The sequence below is a fragment of the Oxyura jamaicensis genome, chromosome 2 (assembly GCF_011077185.1).
Source record: "Oxyura jamaicensis isolate SHBP4307 breed ruddy duck chromosome 2, BPBGC_Ojam_1.0, whole genome shotgun sequence".
Lineage (NCBI taxonomy): Eukaryota > Metazoa > Chordata > Aves > Anseriformes > Anatidae > Oxyura > Oxyura jamaicensis.
The window spans coordinates 107,813,100-107,818,358 of NC_048894.1; positions in this window are offsets into that span (position 1 = coordinate 107,813,100).

Here is a 5,259-nt window from a genome sequence, read left to right on the forward strand (position 1 = left end):
CAGCTCAGTGGTACCAGCAGTGTCCCACACTGCTACAGCCACTGACCACACCAGATGACTGCAGGGTTTGGTGACAAAGCCTGAAATTTATACTCCAAAGTATGTGGAGTCATGTCATGCATGGCTAAAAAGGTAGTTTCCAGTGAAGCAGGAAGTGTAGCAACAGATTTAGAAAAGGTCACTGCAAATTATACTGCCGCATAAGGGGAGCTTACCCAGGCAGACTGAAAAGAAGACCAAAGGGCAGAGCTTTACATTTTCCTATGGCTCAGAGGAGTTTCAGATACCATAAATTTATTGATGGATACCCTGTTTTTAATTTTTACGACCCAGGCATTAAAAGGAAAAATAAAATTATTTTTGCCATTCTGATACAGCTCTTCAAAGGAAATACATGTTGCTCCCGTTTCTTCCTTACCTCCAACCTTTGCATCCTGGGAGCGTTCACAGAAGTAGCACATTTCTTCTCGCCCCCTACAAAGCCAGTTCTGCTGGGTGTGGGTGGGTGTGAAAATGTATCCAGGGCCTGATCTCTCACCCTCCATGCAAGGAGGAGAGGATGGGGGAGGCTTGCAGGCTCCATGATCACAGGTCATGAGACACGTAACATCCAAAATAGACATCCTGATCACCACACCAGCTTTATGCACCTCCTTAGCAGTTTACGACAGTGGTTAGTCCCTGGACATAGTTTCCATGGTCAGAAGAGAGAGATTCAGAAGTTTCTCTTGGGACAACACTGAGAAAGGAACCTGGCTTAAGAGCCCCATGTTGTCCCAGGGTCTTCCTCCTGGCCACAGAGAGCCCCAGGACACCTGCAGCCTAATTTAGCCATCTGAAGTAAGGTCAGTGATGTTGTACAGTACAACTTGCCCTCCCCTTGCCTCTGCAGCAAGTGCACACAAGACCAGAAGTGGCATCCTTCAACATAACATCTAGACTTGCTGAGAAGGGGTGGAAGGTATGGCAGAGAAACACCAACATGCCAACAATGCCCTATGCCAAGTGCTTTGAATGACAGAAAATCTTTTATCTCCCTCACTGTTAAAATGCTCTGCCTTGAAATGAGTTTAAACAAGACACATGCAAAAGAAGCCTCTGTACTTTTTAGAAATGGCATTGCAAAATTTGCTAAAAGAAATTACCAAGTGTACCATGTACCAATATTTTCTGTATACTTGCTTTTCTTATTCTTTGTCCTTTTTGTTTTTAGAAATATAGTGGAAGAAGTGTGTGTGTGTATAAATTTTTGTTTTGGCAAGTCTGTGCATGCATACATATTTCCCCTACAGGGACAGCAGAGGTCCTAAATTGTTTGCCTGTGTGAGCAGGAAAGCCTCTCTGGCATAGACCAATGCAATGCCCTGTGAACAGCACCAGCCCTGGTGGGAGAGCTGAGGAATCCAGAACAATTCCTGCGCTTCGGAGAATTCATTCAGTCAGCTGTGATTTGCTTAAGATAACACCTTTCCATAGGCATTTCAGTGCCCAGTGGTCCCCCCCCCCCGTCTTTCAATACACTTACCTTCTCTTTCCAATTGGGAAATAACACTGTAAAGAACAGATTGTACAGTTGTGTTTGTGTGTTCTGTCCACACACAAAAGAAGTTGCAAAGATACTAAGGAACCTTGAAATTAATTCAGTAAAAACATCCCTCTGAGCCTGTGGGTGTGCATGTTTGTGCGTGTTTGGAAGTATTTGGGAGGTTTTTACAATGCTTTGTGATGCAGTATCTGAGGAATAAGTGTGAGCTGACTAAAAAATTGCATATTCCACTGCAAATAATATGCTGGTGATTTAGTATCAAAGCAGGACTTTAAATATATGTTGGTAAACCTTGTTGGTTTTGAATTTGTTTTACATTAATTTTTCTGTGTGTTTCTTAGTGTAGGATTATCACAGTGTTCACGGGGACTTTTTATTAATCAGTGTGGAGACTTAAAATACAGAATTCCTTTTTTTTTTTATTTATTTATTTTTTTTTATTGGTGAATGATCAGGGAAGAAGATACAATCATTTTCTGCTCCTTAGTCGGTAAATGTTTAGTAGCTCTTGCTGTGAACTGTTTGTAATGCATTTTTTAGCACATCAAAAAAAGAGTTTCAATTCTACACAGCCTAATCTTTCTAAGAAAATTTATAGAATTGATTCTAAACTGAATACATTAAGGTTCAATTTAGCCTGAATGGTTGTAGAAGGCTCAAATGGAAAAGTTTAGAGAATTTGTACATCTAATTGTCTGGGCTGCTCCTGGAGGCAAGGGGTGGCATGCAGCTGGTTCAAAATTTGGTTCAAGTTCAGAAGAACATAGATGGTTGTTGATCAAAAGTTGAAGATTTTACCTCTCCTTATAATAAGCCAGTGTTTCACAGACTTCTAGTCCAGTCTAGAAGGCAAATCTAAAGATGTTTATTTAGGTTGCTTTGGTCTAGGTGGTTTCCTAGGGCTGATATGACTGAAAGCAAATGAATGTTTGTAGTAAGACATCTTTGGTTTTGCAAAGCCCATATCAGGAATTTTTGATTTATTTTTGATTTTTTTGCTCAAAATTATGAGTAGTTAAGATATCTTGATTTCCTTGGACTGGCATGCAGATGCTAGAGTGTATAGGTGAGAAAATTTATTCAGCATGTCCAAATCCTCCTGCGGACTAGCCTTAGGGGAAGATGTGGAAATTCACTAGGGACTCAGGGCTTCCTCTGGTGTTTCAGGTGTCCATTAGAGAGGCTGTTTAATGTCCTTTAGATAGGCTAATATGTTGCAAAGCAGTGACATTTCAAGACTTAGCCCTGAAGCTAATAGCTCTTCTGGGTAAGTCATTTTCACATTTACATCAATTTATTGTAGTCTAGATTTGGATAAAGATAAGCACGGCTTTTCACTTGCCAGTGTTGCCAGGGTGATGAGCCACCAAACTGGGTTTTCTGCAACAATTCTCTCTCTTCTACCCCTCAAACTAGTAGTTGGCTATTCTGAGTATGACCTTGTGTGCACATTCAACAGCAAATACACAGCAGAAATGCCCTATATTTGCCTTGCCACAGTTTGTACTAACAGTAGTTTATTTTAAAATGTGAGATAAATGATGAATATAAGGGGAGGAGTGAAGAATTGCCAGTTTAGAGGCTAGTGCTACATGTGCAGTCACTTTCAGCAGTAAGCCAGGACAATTTACATACAGTTCCTTCTGTATTATCTATCTGTATTTTCACATCATTTCTCTTGCCTTTTCCTCTTCATTTGTCCTTCCTCTTTGTTTTATTATGCTGTCTCTATTCCATTGCTACCTACTCTTCTTCCCTTTTTTTTGCCTTTTTGTTTTGCCTTTTTGTTTCTTGTTAACGAGTTTCAACATTTTTAATTAATGTTGTCTGCTTGACTAATGCCAGTTCAACCCTCCTTCTCTGAAATTGTCCTCCAAAACAAGTTAATCATTAGCAGAGGCCTGTCTTGATCAACTGCATGGAGGTTCACTGAGCATAAAAAAAAAAAAAAAAAAAAAAAAAAAAAAAAACTAGACTAAGTGAAAAATGGTTAACAAGCCTCAAGAGGTAGTAAAGAGCCTGAAGAGCAGCATATACTTTCCACTTGGTGGCATTTTTTTACCCCTGTAACTCATAAATCCTCAGTCTCCAGCATGATTCTGGATAGACATTTATTTTAGCCAAATACTGAAGTGCTATTTCAAATGTTAAAAATGTAGGAAAGTGTCTAGACACCACCATGGATGATCAAGAATTCCTGTCCTCACCTGACTTATTCTCCAGAGGTCCCCTCCTGTTTCCAATGAAGCTCTACATAAATTCACTACCTCTGTTACCTGTGTTTTGGACATGAGGGATTTCAGTCCCCCAGTGTCCTGTTGCTACAGAATGATTTAGAAACATAAAAGCAGGAATAGATTCTCTTGCCCAGCCCCAGGTTTTGCCATGTGCTGTAGATGCTGAGATTTATGTCTAGTTCCCTATTTCTGCTCTGAAAATATGCCCGCCTCTCTCCCTTTCACCTGTGTGTAATACACTTCTAATCTCTGGTGTCAGTCCTTTACAAAGCAGGCTGCAGTCCTGAGGCTGGAGCAACCATGCGTAGACACAATTACACAGGGCAGGAACAATTACGCTGCTCACAGAGAGATACTCACTTTAACTTCAGGACAGGAAGAAGAAAGGTAGGATAAAGGGAAGACAACAGGATCCAGCACAGAAGCACAGAATCTCTTGCCTGATGGGGACTGAGCTAGCTGATGTGAAGCTCAGCACTGCCCTGCCATGACTGTCAGGAGATTTAGGGGCTCTGCTCACCTGGGGTGCTGCTTCTCCAAGCCTCACCTCCCACTGATTTCAGTGTGAACTGCAGGCATGCAGAGGTGAAAGAGGGATGAATTTGACGTACAAAGGGCATTATGGTACAAGATAGAATAACAGCATAACAGTGTAATTTATCCACTAGTTCTGGGATGAATCAGGGTTGACCATAAGGTTGTTGCTTACTGCCGGGTGTCTGAAGGTGCAGCCTGCTCCATGGCAGGCAGTGCTGCATCAGTTTTGCACTTAAGGGAAATATACAAAAACTCTTCTGCCTCCAAGGAGAACCTCCTGTTTCAGGATACATAAAAACTCAGAGACAGATCTGAACTGACTGCTCACAATCCATTTTTAAGGCCCTTCTCATCCTGTCACTGTAAAACATAAATCAAACCACTGTACAATATGACTGAACAAATGTAGTTGGAGTCTTATTACATAAAAGCAGGCAAACAGAATGACTAGAAGGGTATCTTAATACATTATAGTGGTTAGTTGGTAGTTTGATGTCAGATATATGAAATATTAAGCAAGATATAATAATCCCTCTAGTAATGTTAAAACGTTCACATTTCTAATCTAGAGATCTCACTGATGAGGCATGATTGTTCAACATTCTAGAAGGCAGCTTTCTAAATTATGCTATTCCCCATGGCAAGTGAAGGACAGATCACAGACTTAATGGAAGGAGCATTTTCGTTTTCCCTGGTGCACAGTGGGATTTACATTTCAGCCCTCCAGCAAACTGAGTTACTTGTGATACCTTCTAAATTAGTGCCACCTCATGAGTTTCACCCAGGATACTTCCTAAATTAACAAGTAATACATTTAGGAATCCCTGAAAGGCTTATTATCTCCTGTCTAATATATCATTTGCACTGTATATAATTTCTGGCACACTGTGCCCACCCCTTCTTCTAGTGAAAGATTTCCATAGGTTAAATATGGCACCA